At 42.8% G+C, this 20202-nt stretch overlaps 1 long non-coding RNA gene across 1 annotated transcript; it reads right to left on the bottom strand.

Annotated features, from left to right (window-relative positions):
• Positions 1 to 935: 935 nt before the first annotated feature.
• LOC137447404 (uncharacterized) lies at positions 936 to 11922 on the bottom strand. Its single transcript, XR_010988858.1, has 3 exons — positions 11796 to 11922; positions 4782 to 4858; positions 936 to 3234 (listed from the first exon to the last, which is right to left on the bottom strand). It is a non-coding gene; the product is annotated as an uncharacterized lncRNA (long non-coding RNA).
• Positions 11923 to 20202: the final 8280 nt, after the last annotated feature.

Genomic DNA, 20202 nt, shown 5'->3' with positions numbered 1-20202 from the left:
GTACTTTACCTACACATAATTTATCCTGAGAAATTTAAAGCTTATCACATAACGGGAACCCTCTATAGGATCACACGAGGTGTGTCTTGTTCAGTAGCTAGATGATACAAAGGAAACAAAAGTTTAATTTTGGCTGTCAGTAAGCTGTTGGACTGTTGTGATTGGCTGTTGTTTGTGTTTTAGGTTTTTTTAAATTTTATTTTAATTATATGAAATATTTGGAATACAAATTTCCAGGAGGAAATAAAGGGTAACACAAACATTAAACCTTCCCAATCTGCTATGCATAGGATTGACATAGAGATATCTAAATGCGGAGATACTGGAGAAGAACAGACAGCTCTTGTCAAAACCAGTAGCTGCTTGATGTCTAGAGACTGTATGCTATCATCAAATACAGAGAAAGATAGATTGTAAAAGAAATACCACTTTGGATACACTGGGTCATATGCAAGGAGAACAAGGACCAGGAAGGTGATCTGAAGAACACTTATGACCATTACAGTATCACAGTATCACAGTATAACTAAGGTTGGAAGAGACCTCAAAGATCATCGAGTCCAACCTGTCACCACAGACCTCATGACTAGACCATGGCATCAAGTGCCATGTCCAATCCCCTCTTGAACACCTCCAGGGACAGCGACTCCACCACCTCCCTAGGCAGCCCATTCCAATGACGAATGACTCTCTCTGGGAAGAACCTTCTCCTCACCTCGAGCCTAAACTTCTCCTGGCACAGCAGAATTCCTTATGTTTGCAGAATTCCTCATGTAGTAAGCAAATCCATCCATCACAGCATATGGCAGACAGTGGCTGACTATAAGTGCAGGAAGAATTCAGGCAGTATGTTACTTCTAGAATATACCTGTGCTCCTGCTGAATGATAGCCCAAGTCTTTCAGAAAAGCCACGGATCTCAATCCAAAGACCAGCTTTTATTTCATTCAGGACACAAACAAAACTCTGAGCTTCCAGATGTCAAAGAACCCGCTGTATTTAATGTTTTCAAAGTGTCCAGAGAAAGCCTTTGAACATAAACCCATATCAATCCAAGAACGAGAACATTTGCTTTTTCAAGCCAAAATTGTTTTGTGGCTTGCTCACAAGTTAAGACAGTATATGGGAAACACAAACACATTCTTAACATCTGAGCATGCTGAAAGTAGGCATTATAGTGGATAAAGATAACACTGTTTAAGACCAGTGGTTTTTAAGTCTCCACCTCTTAATAGTCATGCAGAGTGAACTCAGTTGCAATCAAATTTAAACCAAAATGGGAGCTTTACAAGAAGCAGCATTAAAGGACCATAGTATAAGATGAAGCATTGAATAGAGCATGGGCAATAAAAGAATTACACAGTACCAGAAGATCAAAGCATTAAGGTGACCCAAATACCAAAGGTTCTGATGCACGTTCAATAAATACTATGCTTTGATATTTCAGAAGAGTTCTCATCATCATTTCTCAATCTAGTTATTCCAGTTGAGCTTCTTAGAGGGTAACTTCTGGCAAAGAGGTGCGTTCTAAGGTGCTGTTTTCTTTGGAATCTTGTGTATTTCAGAAGGTCTTGCAAGAAATTGCTATTAAAGTGGTGTTAGGCTTCAAATTCATGGGATTCAAAGGCTCAGTATTGCACCTTTATGAAACCTAAGCTATAGTTCAGGAGTGCATCCAATGACATAATTATCTTGTTCCAGAAGGTAGGACTCCAAATTGATACAGTTCTTGCCCACTGTTGTGGGATACTTAAAGATACAAAATTATGGTGTCTATTTCATGGATTTGCAGTTGAACTAAACCATTCTTTGTTTTAGTTTAAGCAAATGGTTTCCTTAAACACCCATACCATACTATTCTGAAAAACAGTTGTAACATTCACCTTGTCGTTAATGAAATTACTAAACAAGAGTATTACAGCTGCTGGCCTTAGGTAGTTTCTATGGAATCAGCAGTGCCAAACACCTCTGCTAATTAAAATGTACCATAGAAATGCATTAATTCTTTACCCAACTGTTTTAAATAGTGGAATCCTAAACAGGTATCACACAATTCATAATTTATGTAAGTGGAAAACACAAGGCAAAGAACTCCGAGACTGCAGAGAGCTTAGGGTATCATATCTTGTTAAATGGTTTGTAAAGAGTGTCCTAGACAACATCCCAAATGTTTATGATCTGTTTTGGAACCTGATGTACTAAATACTATTAAGACAGGGTGGAGAGATGCTAAACCTCCAGGTCCATCAATTATATACCTGGAGATAAATAGTACCAGCAAGCTAATGGTGAAATGACAGAGGCCTAGATTGTATGACCTTGCTGTGATTGTATAGCATAGGTATGCAAGAGGATACAAGCAGGCTTTCAAAACCTTGACACACACCAACCAAAACTCAAGGTCTTGTAGGCAAAGAAACATAGTGAGCTCATGCTCCCCTAAGGATACCTATTCCAAGGAGAGAGAAAGTGCAGCCATATTAATCAAATCCCCCAAAGAAGTCCATTCTATGGAAGGCCACAATGCTAAGACCTTTACCAATGCCATGCCTGCCTCTAGCATTTTCCACTGGAAAGCGGGCAAGTTTTTTAATTAGGTTGATGCTAAGTGCTGTGTTTTCTCTGCATATATGAAAATATACAAGTGAGCCTAAATGATCAGCATGGAATTGAAAAATATCGAAACTAAATGTTGTTTATCCATTGCAGGGCTGGTTTGGTTGGGGATTTACTTATTTATTTTCCAAAGTTTCCACAAAAGGTACATTGAAGACATCTGAAATATACAGATTGCTACTGACTTCCTTTTAATTGTTGATATAATCTAGTCTGCTTGTAGGTCACTTGTATTTAGTGGCATGGAGAAAGAATTTTGAATTGCTGCAGTAAACATCAGTGGACTTTCAGTCATCCAGGAATACACTCGCTTTATGGTGAAACTGTGCTCTACTAAAATTAACTCCTGCCAAGTTCATATTCTTTGGATTCAGTTGTTAACACACTAAACTGAAATTAAGTCCAACACTGCTGGAGGTAAACACTTCCTTCTCTTCTTTGGAAAGCCGCCAACTAACATAGAGGTCACACAGAAAGGAGAATTTACCGCGGTTTCCCAACAGCCTTTCCAATCACAAGGGTCATTTCCATTTCCAGATCAAAGAAGCTTTTGTGAAGTTGAGAAATTTTATCTGGGCTGGAATCCATTAATTGTTTGAGTGATGTGTAGAGATAGCACCTAAAAAAAATATATATATATATAAAATCTACTTGTGAAACTTAAATCCTGTTCACAATTATTAATAAAATCGGATTAACAGATCTCACAGTAATTAAGGAACTAAGTACAAGTTTCAGCTTTCATTTGGAGGCTGATGAATCAAAACCCTCTGAAACTCTACTTATTACAGACCCAAGAGCTTGGAAGACAACTAAAAAAGAACAATACACATGGTCTCATTGAAAGCATACTCATTTGAGAGGCTGAATTTTTGAATGTTTGCGACGGCAACGTTGCCTACAAACTCCTCAGAACAGACTAAACATTGCAGTCCTTGTTTTTTGCTTAGTACTTTCTTGCAGTACATTTTTAATTGCTTAGCTGAGGGAAATCACCATTATTTCTCCTGTGAAAGTTGTGAGAAAAGAGGACATGAAGCAAGAGAAACGTGGGCAGCATCCAAATGGGCTAGAGGACCTAAGCGCTGTCTGTCCTCAGAGGTGTGTGCCTGCTTTGCTGTCTGGCTGGCTTTCTTTAGAAGCTGTCTTTTCATCAGTACCAAAAAAACTTGAGCCAAAAATATATTAATTACTAATCACACAGTTTAAGAAAACATTGCAAATCATCTTTGGGGACAGATATTCTAACTTTTTAACTTCTCAGTGGTCTAACTCTCCATTTTCATACAGACAAATAACAGATAAGTAAACTGTTCTCTGATAATATCATCTCAAGTACTTTTCTGTCTTCTGCTTTTCTGAAGCTGAAAACAATACCCCGCCAGCGGTGAAAGCAGGTTGGGCAGGCTGAACTTTGTTCTCTTGTGTTCTTTCCAGGAAGTAGCAACAAAAAGAAATGACCTGTTACAAATTCCCCCATTGTACTGTAAGAGACAAAAAAAACCTAGGGAGCCTTATCCTTGTGCTGAGGTGACATCTACATCCTCCTCTTTCTGGCTTCAGTACAGGAAAGCAGGGAGCAAACCAGATAGCTGTCTGGAAAACATTAAATAGGAAACAGAATTTTTGCAAGAGAAGCTAATGACCCCTGACACCAGCAGCCTTAGGGAAAAAACCATGAACTTTCCAGTTTATGTAGATGCCAGAAAAAAGGTTCAGGTTCATGACTGCAAGAAGCAGGTAGCATTAAGCCTATATGTGCACAGTGATATAACGCACACCTCCAGAAAACATTTTCCTCTTAAAGTAAAACACAACAGCATTTTGTAGCATGTACACCAAAATTAGTGACTCTCTGGATTAAAAGGCAATGATTGTGTTGCCACTCAGAAGCACCTCATGGGGATGAAGGAGTAAGCAAACTGGACTTCCATAAAGTTCAAATGTTCAACACCTGGAAGGAGTAACCTCATGCACCAGAACATGCTGAAGGTCAACGAGCTGGAAAACAGTTCTGCAGGAGAAAATGTTAGGGTCCTTAGTCGATAAGCAGCTGAATGTGAGCAGCAATGTGCTTTCGTGACAAGGAAGGATGACAAACATCCTGAGCTGCATTAGGAAGAATGTTGCCAGTAGGTCAAGTGAAATCACTGGTTAAGACCACACCTGGAGTTGCATCCCAATTTCTGGGCTTCTGTTTCCAGAAAATGGTCTGTTGTTACTTCCCCAGTGAAAAGTGATACCTAAAAAGAACGTCATAATAAAAATGAAGTAAGTATAGACATGGTTAAACAACTAAAGGGTGGCCTGTCAACACAACTTGAGTTGTGTCATGTGGCTTTCATCAGATAACCTAGCTTAACCACTGCCTTTTCTTGCTTGCCTGCAGAGAGCAGTTACTTAACTTTCTCATCCTACATGTTTAATAGAGTAAAAAATCATTGTCAGATCAGATGTAGCACAACTAGCAATGCTGCTACTCTCCTGTAACTATAAGAACTCAGTTCTTTGTGCTTTCAAGAAGTGCAGAAGAGTCTTTCTGCAGTGTCACATTGTGATATGTGTTATAAGCATGCCATGGATGGAAATAAAAGCGAATGAGCGGTCAGAAAGGCTGACTAAGTCCTACCATTATATGCCACAGTTTATTAATAGCAATTCTAAGTACAATTGAATTCTCAGAATTCACAAGCTCCTGTTTACAAGCTTCCTAAAGTTTGGCCTCCAAGGAACACAATGCTGAAGCCATCATACCATGTTTCAATCTGTGCCCTTTGTAGGGTATTGCAATAATTTTAAAAGTTTGAACTATGTTTTACTCAGGAAGAAGATCCCTAAAGATACTGACTTCCCAAAGCTGTTTGAAAATAAGGCCTTAGTGTGGGGTGTCCCTGCCCATGGCAGGGGGGGTAGAACTAGATGATCCTTGTGGTCCCTTCCAACCCTGACTGATACTATGATACTATGAAAAGAGAGAGAGAGAAAACACACAGGAAGATGAATCATCAGCACTACAGCAAGAGGTAAGCTGTTACACAGCTCTAAAGCCTCTACTTGTCACTGGGTTCATGCTGCAGCTTCAGCATACCTGAATTAAATTAACCACAAGATGAAAGTCTTCAGAAAGTCATGCTATATGAGTTTCAACACCAATGCAACTACTTATAATTCAAGTAACTTTCCAATTCTGTGCATTCCAGCTGCTCTTGTCTCACCTAACTTCACACAGGCTTGATTCTATTTCTTTTGATCACAAAGGGAGAAAAGCAAATTCTTAAGGTGAAAGGCTACCATAATGATTTATCCTATATCAACATTATATCTGTTGGAGTGTTTGCTTAACCAAAAGAAAGTTACTGTGTTGCTCCTTTTAGTCACTATTCATAATTATTTCTATCAGAGAGCTGCAAAACAAGGTGAGCAGGAGCCACTTGAGACAGGGTGCAGGCAGGTTCCATGTCCTTACTGGCAAGGACTATAATAGCCAAGCAAGTGGCACAGAACAGAGGAGACCTAGTAGTCAACATTCAAGTCCTGAAAAAAGAGATGAGTCTGAGGGCAAATGTTCAATCAGTAAGGTACCAGGCTGAACCCAAGCAAACCAGCAATGCAGATCAGAGAAGAAACACCAGCAAGAATGTGAACTTAAATGTAGTTCATGGGACAGCAGGCAGACAGCATGTATGTAGGTCCCAGATGATACTGATGAGGACGAATAGGGACTGCTGGTGCTCTCAGGGCCCTGACAGAAGTTAAATTCCAGTAGTGATAGCCTATTGTGTCTTCTAGGTAGGCTCTTTGAAAGTGCTGAGGTTGTACTAAAAGGTTTAAAGTTGAGGTTTTAAAGTTAAGGTATTAAAAGGTTTAAAGTTAAGGCTACAATGAAATTTTAATGTAATTGTTCAGTAAGCTTTGGTAGAATCCGTTTCTGAATGTCTGACACTAATCTTCAAGAGAATAATTTTAATAATTTTGTATGCTAGAATGCTACATTCATGCAGTTCTGATTGGCTATTGGCCCAAGTCACAGAATTTAATATTGCCATATCTTCAATAAAGGTCTAATTTTCACGCTTTGTCTTCTCACTTTTGTTTTTGGTGACCCTTCCATAACCCCAGTTTTGACTGACCTGCAAGTGAGGTTTTTCCTTTTATCACAGAGACTGTTTGTCAAACATTGCAAGTTTCATGTATGTGGTGTTATTTTAGAGAAAACAGTCATGATTTATTTAGAGGAACTCCATCAGCAGGTGGAAAGCCATGAGGGAAGTATCAGAAGGAAACAAGTTTCTTTAAATAGTTTCTGATAGCTCATATGAAGTCTAACTTCTTCTTAAACTAGGATTTCACAGGATCACAGTATCACAGTATAACCAAGGTTGGAAGAGACCTCAAAGATCATCAAGTCCAACCTATCAACACAGACCTCATGACTAAACTATGGCACCAAGTGCCACATCCGGTCCCCTCTTGAACACCTCCAGGGATGGTGACTCCACCACCTCCCTGGGCAGCACATTCCAATGACGAATGACTCTCTCCGTGAAGAACTTTCTCCTCACCTCCAGCCTAAACTTCCCCTGGCACAGCTTGAGACTGTGTCCCCTTGTTCTGGTGCTGGTTGCCTGGGAGAAGAGACCAACCCCCACCTGGCTACAACCACCCTTCAGGTAGTTGTAGAGGGCGATGAGGTCACCCCTGAGCCTCCTCTTCTCCAGGCTAAACAATCCCAGCTCCCTCAGCCTCTCCTTACAAGGCTGTGTTCAAGGCCTCTCCCCAGCCTTGTTGCCCTTCTCTGGACATGTTCAAGTGTCTGGATGTCCTTCTTAAACTGAGGGGCAGTTTAACACATTGCAGTCTCCTAGAGACTGTGGAATATGAAGGCTTTGTTCTTGTGCATGATAATAGGTCTGGTCAGTATGTAAAATTATAAAAGTCATGACTGGAATCAGGTTTGAGGTGAAAAATGTGTTCAGAAAACTGCATTTGTATAAAAGCTGTCTTTGGTACTGCTTGGCATTACTGTTCATGGAACTTTCTGTGCAGTCATACAGTGACTACTCACAAGTATGTCTGCTGACTGATACTTGACTTGAGGCATTAGAAGCACTCCAGGTACAGAATGCTTATAGTGAAATGAGAAGAAATAGTCAAAGGTGAATAAAGATGTTAAAAATCAAATTATCTTTGTCATGTCATTGGTATACTGCATTGATATTGTGACACATTGCATACCACTGGAAAGGTTGCTGCTTTGTTTTTTCTTCCAAGAAAACAATTTTTGTACTTTGAAATGTACCTAGTTGCAAAGACAATGATGCTTTGGTTTCATGAGGCCACATGTGCTAGTCAGAGCATTCAGAAAGGGACCTAGGGGTACTGGTTGATAGTAGGCTGAACAGGAGCCTGCACTGTGCCCAGGTGGCCAAGAAGGCCAATGGCATCCTGGCCTGCATCAGGAACAGTGTGGCCAGCAGGAGCAGGGAGGTCATTCTGCCCCTGTACTCAGCACTGGTTAGGCCACACTTTGAGTCCTGTGTCCAGTTCTGGGCCCCTCAGTTTAGGAAGGATGTTGACTTGCTGGAACGAGTCCAGAGAAGGGCAACGAAGCTGGGGAGGGGTTTGGAGCACAGCCCTGTGAGGAGAGGCTGAGGGAGCTGGGGTTGCTTAGCCTGGAGAAGAAGAGGCTCAGGGCAGATCTTCATGCTGTCTACAACTCCCTGAAGGGAGGTTGTAGCCAGGTGGGGGTTGGTCTCTTCTCCCAGGCAAGCAGCACCAGAACAAGAGGACACAGTCTCAAGCTGCACCAGGGGAGGTTTAGGCTGGAGGTGAGGAAGAAGTTCTTCATAGAAAGAGAGATTGGCCATTGGAATGGGCTGCCCAGGGAGGTGGTGGAGTCACGATCCCTGGAGGTGTTTAGGAAGAGACTGGCTGGGGTGCTTGGTGCCATGGTTTAATTGATTAGATGGTGTTGGATGATAGGTTGCACTTGATGATGTCAGAGTTCTCTTCCAACCTGGTTAATTCCATTCTAAAACTGAGAGCTGAAAAACTCATCTTATTTTTAAAGGCCCTGAGTTCACCACTTTGTATCCGTAAGAATATAAAGGTAGTAAAGAAAAAAATCTGTTTATCTTCTTGTACCTCAACATAACTGAATCCTGTCCAGCTCACACATTATTACCCTTTCTCTCTTATTCTTTAAGAAATTGGAAAAATATTGGGGTTTTCCCTTGCTATTTCATCAGTGGGGTTTTCTGGTAAGTTTTTGTAGCCTTACTTGCAAAACATTCATTTTCGTTTTGAGAATCTAGGAGCTATTTTTAGAAGGAGAACTCTCTCTTTCATCATACAGTAACATGATTGGTTTTCCTTTTCATAGGTTCTGCTGAATCTCAAGTTGCTTATCAGAATTGCATATATGAAGTAGAAAGTAAGACATAGTGCTGGTCTTGAAAAACAGGATAAAAAGTGAACTGAAACTAGCAGTTTGCACACTAAGAATATTGACTCCTGTGCTGGTCTGTGCTCTGCTCTTTTGCTGCCTTCCCCACAAGTTTGCTTTCTCTAACCCTTGTTTTACCTCATTGCTTGCGAGGATTGGAAGCTGTGGCTGAAGCAAGGCTGGTGTGCATTTATGGTGCTTAGCACAGAAAAGTTCTGACTGTAGATGAAAGTTGATGTAGCAGTGCTGGACAAATAGGTATAAGAGGAAATGATACACACATGTTTGAGGTGGAAGGTGCTAACCAAAAATAACAATGAAATTTGTGAAGGCAGAGGACTTGCACAGAAAACAAAAAAGATGGCATTTTCTAATATTATCTATGGAAAGATCTAAGCACAGAGGCATGTGAGACATTCTGAGCTTACAGCAGAATTGGTAGGTGAGGAAGGGAACAGAAACCTGCAATTCTAGTATCAGAACAGGTAATTGTTGAAAGGCTGTAGAAGGCAGAAAGGTTACAGAATTCCAGGAGATATCTGGGAGGGTGGTGAGTGTGGACAAAGGTCTGCACAAACAGCCTTGGGGGAACTCTCAAATTCTGGGATCACCATAGAAAAAGGTTAATTTCTTTAGTTTGTGGAAGATTATGATGAGAATGTTTCTTTTCCTTCTCTGAATGTTACAACAGGCTTCCAATGCTCTCTCCAGCTTCCTGTCAGACAACTTTTGCTCATGTGTTTATGGATCTCTCAAAAGGCCAATGGCATCCTGGCCTGCATTAGGAGTAGTGTGGCCAGCAGGAGCAGGGAAGTCATTGTGCCCTGTACTCTGCACTGGTTAGGCCTCACCTTGAGTCCTGTGTCCAGTTCTGGACCCCTCAGTTTAAGAAGGACACTGAGACACTTGAACATGTCCAGAGAAGGGCAACAAGGCTGGGGAGAGGCCTTGAGCACAGCGCTGTGAGGAGAGGCTGAGGGAGCTGGGATTGTTTAGCCTGGAGAGGAGGAGGCTCAGGAGAGACCTCATTGCTCTCTACAACTGCCTGAAGGGTGGCTGTAGCCAGGTCTCTTCTCCCAGGCAACCAGCACCAGAACAAGAGGACACAGTCTCAAGCTGTGCCAGGGGAGGTTTAGGCTGGAGGTGAGGAGAAAGTTCTTCCCAGAGAGAGTTGTTGGCCATTGGGATGTGCTGCCCAGAGAGGTGGTGGAGTCCCCATCCCTGGAGGTGCTCAAGAGGGGATTGGATGTGGCACTTGGTGCCCTGGTCTAGTCATGAGGTCTGTGGTGACAGGTTGGACTCGATGATCTTTGAGGTCTCTTCCAACCTCAGTGATACTGTGATACTGTGAATGGTATCACAATCACTGCTATGAACACCACACCGACCCCAGTCATGACAGGAGATCATTCCAAGCTTTGCAGGCACATGTGAACCGCATTGAGAGGACAACATTCAGGAATGCTAAGTGAATATATACATACTCTGTACCAGTAAGTGTATTTCCTTGGTATCCTTAAGATAATCTATTTATCCCAGCTTTCTGGGATATTTTTGTACTTAGCTCCAAGAAATGTTATAAGTGTAGTGCCAATATGGCAGAAGTACAAAGCATTCTGAACACATGAATCCAGATTATTACTTGGCTCAAACATCAAATATATGGCAGGCATGAAATGTTTTATAAAACTGGCAGGACTCTGTGAAACCAGAAGAGTATTGGGGACAGAATTTACAAAAGCTGATGTTAAGAACCAGAAAGGAACTGAAGCAGTGAGTGCAGATGAGTTTGCTTGATACAAGTTTTGAGCTAAATCATCGGAAAGCAGGGAAAAGATTCAGTTGAAAAGCAATTGGAATCTGTCAGCTAACATTTTGATAAGAAACTTTCTCTTTTGAGATGCTAAATTCAGAGGATAGCTGCATAGATATAACAAGGTTTTTAAACAAAACTTTTGTATGCCATAACATTTCAAATAGGTTTTACAGAAGTAAGCTGGTATTTTACAAATGTTAAGCAGGCATGAAGTTGTTGAGGAGCTAGTTTACAGGAAAATCCAAGGAAGCAGTTGCTGGAGAGAACTTTTATTTATCATTAGGAGGGCTTCACAGTGCTTTGCAGAGGACCTAATGCCCTTACCTAAATGAAAGATGATAAACTTTTGTGACCAGTGCAAAAAATGGTAGAATATTAAAAAATGATATGGAAAAGAGAGAGTTTGTCGATGGTATTAAAAAAAGAAAGTGAGCCAGCCTAGACAAGAGTTATCCTGGAAAGCAGGACCTCCAAAATTGCAATGGGGGAAGGTGACATAGAAATAGGGCAGGAATGTTTGCCTGGAAGCATCACTGAAGTGGCAATCTGCAGAGTGCTCCAGCACCTCTCTGAAAAGAATGCTGAAAAACTGGAAGGAGCAAAGAATGATTTGCCAGAACCCCTGATTGACAAAACCACCTCACAGCGAGACACCGAAGAATGCTGTATCTCACTTAGCAAAAAGACAATAAGAAATAACTCCTTTACAGGTTTTAAGTTCTTCAATAAGGAGGGAAGGTGGGACAAAGATGCCTTTACAGAAGAAAAAGGACACTGCGGTGAACAAATAGGTGGAGACAGAATCAGGCAACAGGAAATTGAGGCACACCAAACTAAGCTACAGGGTGCATCTGCTTTAAGTTATCATCACCCTGCCTCTTGTTTGTAGTCAAGACCACATGATTAGACATCTACATACCTTTTACCTCTGGACAGAAGGACTGGGCTTTTTCTGTGTGTCACTCTGTATATTCTTTTGAAGGCTTCTGGTGTTCCTTCCTCTCAGCAAAGCCTGGTTTGGGGACAGAACAGTTTGCCACGTTACTCTCAGCAGAACTTCCGGAATTTGTGTTAAGGGTTTTGAGAACAGCTGCCCTAGGTCAGCAGTACAGGATACTGCACTAGCTTTCGGTTTATATTCTTCTAAAAACCTAGTGTTCCACACCCCACCCCCCTCGCAAATGATTTCCTAATAGTGATCTATAAATCAGGGTCTCTTAGCAGTCCTGGGTGCTAGTAGTCTAAGTTAAGAATTTGGAGCCCTCATGTTTTATAAATCCCACCCCCCAGTAATCTGAGGAAATCCATAGGGGCAATCTTAACCCACACTGGGCATCAGTGTTTCACTGATACTACATCTTAGAATAGAATAGAATAGAATAGAATAGAATAGAATAGAATAGAATAAACCAGGTTGGAAGAGACCTTCAAGATCATCGCGTCCAACCTATCACCCAACACCACCCAATCAACTAACCCATGTAACCAAGCACCCCATCAAGTCTCCTCCTGAACACCTCCAGTGACGGCGACTCCACCTCCTCCCCAGGCAGCACATTCCAATGGGCAATCACTCTCTCCGTGTAAAACTTCCTCCTGACCTCCAGCCTGAACTTCCCCTGGCGCAGCCTGAGACTGTGTCCTCTTGTTCTGGTGCTGGCTGCCTGGGAGAAGAGACCAACCTCTGCCTGTTTACAACCTCCCTTCAGGTAGTTGTAGAGAGCAATAAGGTCACCCCTGAGTCTCCTCCTCTCCAGGCTAAGCAGCCCCAGCTCCCTCAGTCTCTCCTCATAGGGCTTGTGTTCCAAGCCCCTCACTAACTTCGTTGCCCTTCTCTGGACTCGCTCCAGCAAGTCAACATCCTTCCTAAACTGAGGGGCCCAGAACTGGACACAGGACTCGAGGTGTGGCCTAACCAGTGCAGTGTACAGGGGCAGAATGACCTCCCTGCTCCTGCTGGCCACACTGTTCTTAATGCAGGCCAGGATGCCATTGGCCCTCTTGGCTGCCTGGGCACACTGCAGGCTCATGTTCATCCTACCATCAACCAGCACCCCCAGGTCCCTCTCTGCCTGGCTGCTCTCCAGCCACTCTGACCCCAGCCTGTAGCACTGCATGGGGTTGTTGTGGCCAATGTGCAGAACCCGGCACTTGGATGCGTTAAATCTCATGCCGTTGGACTCTGCCCATCTGTCCAGCCTGTCGAGGTCTCTCTGCAGAGCCTCTCTACCCTCTAGCAGATCAACTCCTGTCCCCAGCTTGGTGTCATCAGCAAATTTACTGATGATAGACTCAATGCCGTCATCCAGATCATCAATAAAGATGTTAAAGAGGATGGGGCCCAGCACTGATCCCTGGGGGACTCCGCTACTGACTGGCTGCCAGCTGGATGTGACACCATTCACCACCACTCCCTGGGTTCGGCCATCCAGCCAGTTCCTAACCCAGCTCAGAGTGCTGCTGTCCAAGCCATGGGCTGACAGCTTGGCCAGGAGTTTGCTATGGGGGACGGTGTCAAAGGCCTTGCTGAGGTCCAGGTAAACTACATCCACAGGCCTCCCCACATCCACCAGGCGGGTCACCTGATCATAGAAGGAGATCAGGTTGGTCAGGCAGGACCTGCCCTTCCTAAATCCATGTTGGCTGAGCCTGATCCCTTGGCCATCCTGTAAGTGTTGTGTTATTGCACTCAGGATGACCTGTTCCATGACCTGTTTCTTGCCACACTTGCTCCCTGCTCTTTACACATCTATAAGTCACAATATGAAAGTTCCTTTTAGTCCTCTTATGAACTCAATTGGGTGTCACTGGCCACAGTAAAAGAGTAACAGTTTTATAGCCTGCCAGAAAGCTTTCCGTTTGTGGCTGGAAGGTGTTGAGTGGTTAGCTGCTTGCTCAGCCTTATGCCACCACACAGAGGCAGTGTGGGATCACGCAGCTTTGCTCCATGCTGCCTTCAACGTCTTCGGTCTGGGCAGTAATGCTGGACTGACGCAGGAGCCAAATCATATTCCATATGTGTGCAATACAGGTACAGGCCCTGTTTCCTTGGAGGACTGAGCACAGAAAAACAAAGAGTTAGTGATGGGAGGAATGGGGAAGGACAGTAATTTTCATGTGTTGCTCCCTCTGACTTAATAGAATTTATAGTTGCTCACTACTTCATGCATATGAAATCAAGAGGCTTATGACTGCTTTGTGAGACTTGTGCTTTCATATGATCAGATGCAGTCAAGAGTTGAAAACAAATACCCTGTCTTCTTTTCCAGTGTGTGCTGCTTTTCCTTGTCACATGGGCAGTGTGGTGCATAATGTACAGGCAGGACATGGTATTTACAGTTGGTTGCTACTCTGCTGACCCTGCAGATAAAAGGGAGAGATTTTGTGATTGAAGAACAGGGCCTGAAATAATGATTTCTTTCTTCTAATCTTGATGCTTCTGCCATGGATTTCTGGGTGTGACTACAGGCAAGTCACCCAGTGGGTTGTGACTCCATTACCTTCACAGTAAAGTTATCAAGAATATTTTTATGAGGGAAACTCAAGGTTCATTTAGGTGAGACCAGTGACAAGTGGAATCCCTCAGGGATCTGTACTGGGTCCAGCACTATTTAACATCTTTGTCAGCAATGTGGACAGTGGCATCAAGTGCACCCTCAGTATGTTTGCCAATGACACCAAGCTTTCTGGTGCAGTGGACTCACTTGAGGGCAGGGATGCCATCCAGAAGGATCTTCTCAGGCTTGAGAGCTAGCTAGTGCCAGCTGCATGAGGTTCAACAAGTTAAAGTGCAAGGTCCTGCATCTGGGTTGGGCCAATCCCAGGCACAAATCCAGGCTGTGTGCAGAGTGGGTTGAGATGAGCTCTGAAGAAAGAGACTTGGGTATATTGACTGATGAGAAGCTCAACATGAAATAGCAATGTGGTGTGACCAGCAGGTCAGGAGAAGTGATTGTTCTCCTTTTCTCTGCTCTTATGAGACCCCACCTCAAATACTGTGTCCAGTTCCATCATAAGAAGGACACAGAGCAGTTGGAGCAAGTCCAGAGGAGGGCCACAAAGATGACCCAGCGTCTAGAGCACCTCTGCTGTGAGGATAGGCTGAGGGAGCTGGGGCTGTGTAGCCTAGAGAACTCCAGAGGGACCTTAGAGCTGTCTTCCAATACCTGATGGATCCCACAGCAAAGCTGGAGAGGGACTTTTCATAATGATGTCTAGTGACAGGACAAGGGGGAATGGTTTTAAGCGGAGTGAGAGTAGTTTTAGATTGGATCTTAGGAAGAAGTTCTTCAATATGAAGATGCTGAGACACTGGAATAGGTTGCCCAGGGAGGTTGTGGATGCTTCCTCCCTGGAGATCTTCAAGGCCAGGCTAGATGAAGCCTTGAGCAGCCAAGTCTAGTTGAGAGCCCATGGTGGGGAGGTTAGAGTAGATGATCTCTGAGGTGTCTTCCAACCTAAGCCATTCTGATTCATTTAATGCTAGTGCTGTTTCTGATAACCAATGCAAACATTAAAGCATAGCTTTGTTTTGTTCATGCTGGTAATTCGAGAGCCCCTATTACAAGAGGGATGTGGAGGTTCTGGAACGTGTCCAAAGAAGGGCCACAAGGATGATCAGAGGGCTGGAGCACCTCTCCTATGAGGACAGACTGAAGGAGTTGGGGCTGTTCAGTCTGCAGAAGAGAAGGCTCCGAGGTGACCTAATTGTCGCCTTCCAGTATCTGAAAGGGGCCTACAGGAAGGCTGGGGAAGGACTTCTCAGGATCTCAGGTAGTGATAGGACTAGGGGGAATGGAATGAAGCTGGAGGTGGGGAGATTCAGGCTAGATGTGAGGAGGAGGTTCTTCACCATGAGAGTGGTGAAACCCTGGAATGGGTTGTCCAGGGAGGTGGTCGAGGCCCCGTCCCTGGGGGTGTTTAAGAGCAGGCTGGATGAGGCTCTGGCCAGGCTGATCTAGTGTGGGGTGTCCCTGCCCATGGCAGGGGGGTTGGAACTAGATGATCCTTGTGGTCCCTTCCAACCCTGAATGAAACTATGAAACTATGAAACTATGAAATAATCTTATGTGGTTTGAAGCCTTCCTATTAATACAAAGAAGACTCTTATCTTGAGGCAAGAATACTTGCTTGAAAAAAAACCCCAAACCATAAAAATAGGTTCTTTTAACTTCTCTGAAAGAGTATTATCTGCAGTTAATTAATTTAACAGAGCAAATGTGAAATGGCACCAGACAAGCAGCAGAGGTCACTGCCACATTATTTGGGTTAGTGTTGTCATGTGGCTGATAGGCCTGACCAAAAGGATTCACCAGAAATGTTGGGGTTTCAATTTCCCTGGAATTTTTATGTCTCAGAAGCAGAAAGAGGACCAAATGAACTTGTACTCCCAGGACTCCACAGCTATTTGAAAAACTTGGTCTTGACAGTTTCCCAGGCTGATGGGAAACTCTCACAGGCGGATCTAACACGCACAGCTATTTTCATGTCCTTTCACTTAACACCTACAGAATTGCCAAGAATCAGTTTTCCAGAGAAGTTGGCCCAGCTTTGTCTCTAATTGGGAACAGGACACCCAAAAGCTTCAGCCCCCAGTTGCATGGTGGAGATCCTTAAGAACAGACCCTAAGGTCTGGTGGTGTGGCCAGAGCTGGCCAAAGTCTCGGGGCTGCTTGACTTAAGGAGCCAAGAGAATCATGCACATATCTGTCTGATCCTGGAGCATTTCAGGTCATGTCACAGTACTGGGGTAAGTCCTCTGGGTAGGCCTGTTTTGGAGACAGTGATAAGAAGCATATCTGAAAGCATACCACAGAGGTGAAAAGTTTGGGAAAGAAAGGACTTTATTTTTTCTTATTTAAGCAGACAGATTCAGTAGTAACTTGAAATTGAAATATGTAAAGGTAAGCCCATTGCACTTCACTAATTTTTGGAGTGTTATCATGGGTTATTTATCAATTTAATCATGGTTTTAGTGAGTGTTTGATGGTGAAATTCCTTAGTAACAAAGTGCAATGAATTTCTAGTCACAACTCAATTAAATTTCTGGGGTTATATTCTGGCTGTAGTAGGTTATTTAAGTATGTCCTTAATCTGCCTAAGGAGGGTTGTAGAATTCAGGTGATGCATTGAGAGACCAGGATATGAGCTCCTAAGACTTAGCAGTACCGAAGCCACTCTGGGCCTTTTTGAACCCCAACCAAGCAAGACAGTCTTTATATGACTATATTAACCACTACCTTGCATTTTTATGTTGTATTTTTCATCAGAAACTTCTGGATTACTGGATCCCTAGCTCTTCTTCTCAAGACAAGTCAGAAGCTTTCTCTCTTCTTTGTAACTGACAGTTCTCAGCTGTTTGTGGTTGTGAATCCTCAGGTTCTCTGAAAAGTCAGTCCAAGCTATCGAGCTGAGCTACCAACAAATAGAATAGAATAGAATAGAATAGAATAGAATAGAATAGAATAGAATAGAATAGAATAGAATAGAATAGAATAAGCCAGGTTGGAAGAGACCTTCGAGATCATTGTGTCCAACCCATCATCCAACTCCATCTAATCAACTAAACCATGGCACCAAGCACCCCATCAAGTCTCCTCCTAAACACCTCCAGTGATGGCGACTCCACCAGCTCCACGGGCAGCTCATTCCAATGGGCAATCACTCTATGAAGAATTTCTTCTTCATAGAGATATATAAACATGTAACAAACATGTGGCTCTGCCCCTACCAGTTGCAGTTCTGCAATGGAGAAGGAGGGTAAGCCTCCAGCCATTATGGATCCCACTGAATTCAGTGCTAGCTGAACATTAAACCAGGACTGAATAATTCCATCATCACTTTATACATGGAACTTGTACAACCCTTTCCTGGAACTTTACCAGATTTTAGATAGATTATTTTTTTCACATATTGTGATCATGCATCAGTTTTGGCATGAGGAAAAAATTTCTACAGTTAATAAATAAAAACAAACTGTCTCAGGAAATATTAACTTGAGTGCTCCAGAGTGATTTTTGGCACTTGTCCCTGGCATTAAAAGTCCTTTAGATTCCATTATAGTCTGTTCTGTTCCTAATTATTTAAGAAACCAAGCACATTGGATAAAGTCCCACCTGGTACTAGGAGGCAAGTATTGTGGAGCCCATTATATAACCATCCTTCAGCTATGAAAGACAGCAAGCCTTTAGCAGCACAGGCTGGAGAGCAGCAGGAGGGAATAAGTGCAAAAAGCTGTTCCAGGTGAGTTGCACCAGCGATGTGCTGCAGTCATGCTTTCAATTAGCCAGGAATGTCTGGACCAGATTAAGGGTTCAGCTGTCTGACAGCACAAAACAATGGAGATGAACTTCTTTAGAAATATTCAAGGGGCTTTTCAGTTTTCAAAGCCTTTACCCAGAAACATTTGTGTGTAGGAATAGCTTGAGCTATAAAAGATGATTTAGTGATTTTTTTTTTTTAATCCAAACAACAAAGTATTGCTTTACAAACAAACAAAGAATGTGAGCTATTTCCTGAGTTGATAGTTGTTCTTGCCAGAGTCTACAGTGAACACGCAGTCAAGAGTGGTACTTCTTCCTCAGAATCCCAAACTATGCTGAAAAACAGTTTTGAGCCCTCCTGCTCACTTGAGTCCAGTGATTTCCCATCTGTCTGCTCTTCTTATGGTTGTTCTGCTTTGTATATCTTCAGAAGTTTCCCCAGATGCTCTCTCTGTACATGGGAAGCTCAAATAGCTCTTTTCACTTCTTGAGGACTAAGAAATCACCTTGTTATTTCTGTCCTCTTTCCAGAAGAGAGCCTTCACTAAAATTTATACTTGTGGATAATTTAACATGGTGTTAAATCCAGTGTGGCAGAAGTTGAAAGGGACATCTGGAGACCATCTCTACTTCACTTCCCCTGCTTAAAGCAGGGTAAGCTAGGGTAGGTTGCCCAGGGCTATGTCCTGTTAGGTTTTAGATATATCTAGGAATGGAGACTCCACAACTCTGTACAACTTCCTCCAGTGTTCAGCCACCTTCACAATAAGAGCAGGGCTCGTCTTTCTCCCTACTTCTGCAAGCTGTTTTGGCTATGTCCCTGTGAAGATCTTTGTCAGAGCTCACTTTGGATTTAAACATATCTCTGGGTTCTTGCTTAGAGTTTCTAATTCTTTCTACAGGACAGGTACAATAGCTAAGCTTTCACCAAGACTTAACCTGCAATTGAATTTTCAGCCTGAGATATTTTCTTTCTTTTCCTTGATAAAAGTAGCCTTGCCTGTCCATGGCAGGGGGGTTGGAACTCGATGATCCTTGTGGTCCCTTCCAACCCTGAATGAAACTATGAAAACTATGAAGATGTTTATGGAAGAGTATTTCTTTGAAAGTGTTCTGTACCTGCAGTGTCAGATTGTCCCTTTTTATGGTTCTCTCTCCTAGCTCCTTATTCTTTTCTGTCAGTTCCAAATCAACCTCTGTTTCAGTGAAAGTGGAACAAGCAAGATCTGGAACCAAACCAAGAAGCCCTAGTAGGTGTATACTGACTATGCTGTTTCTTCCACTGTAGCTGTCTTGGACAGTGGGTCCAGTGGAGCACCTTTCCAATTTTCTTAAAACAAAGTAAATAATTCTTAAGTAAGTACTTCTTAAATAATTGGAAATTTACTGTAGCCTCTGTGAAACTTCTGTACCTATCTGCAACTTTGAAAGCTGCTGTCACTTAGTCAGTAAGATGTTATTGCTCAACGCAAAGCATAACCACAAAGGCAAGATGATGGCATCTTTGTAGGGAGTTACCAGGACACTGATGCCCTTGTCACCAGTGTAAAGGACAACACCTTGACTACAAGTTCTGAGAAGCAAGTATGCCATTAGAGTAGCAGTATAGGCAAACAGCAAAATTGGAAAATACATGTTCCTCCTTATTTGATTTTTGCACCTCATGATTCCCCTTCCAAGTAGGCTTTAGAGCAGCAGTCTGAATATTGGTCCACCCACATACTTCAGCTGAACATGTTTATACAACCTGCTTTCAAAAATCCTCTGTGATGGGGCTCCAAGGCCTCCTTAGACTGTTTGTTGCATGCCATCTACCAGATAGGTGACTCTGCTTTCTGATAAAGTTCTCTCAAATGCCCCACTTAGATCTTAATTGCTGTCATTTTACAGCACTGATTCCTGCCCATTCTGGTCTGCACAGAGCTCTGCAGAAGCCTTTTATATTTTTAAAATTCATTATCATTGCTCAGCCCCTTCCTCGATGGAATGAGTAATCCTAATTCTTTCAGTCATTGTGTGGGTCACAGTATTTCTTTCCTATAGGCTAAATGTAGTGTTTTCATT

This window comes from Melanerpes formicivorus, unplaced genomic scaffold (genome assembly GCF_026170545.1).
Source record: "Melanerpes formicivorus ecotype bairdi unplaced genomic scaffold, bMelFor1.0.p_v2 SCAF_20, whole genome shotgun sequence".
In the NCBI taxonomy this organism is placed as follows: Eukaryota; Metazoa; Chordata; class Aves; order Piciformes; family Picidae; genus Melanerpes; species Melanerpes formicivorus.
Note: the sequence above shows the minus strand (reverse complement) of the source record. Positions and strands in the feature narration are given on the sequence as shown.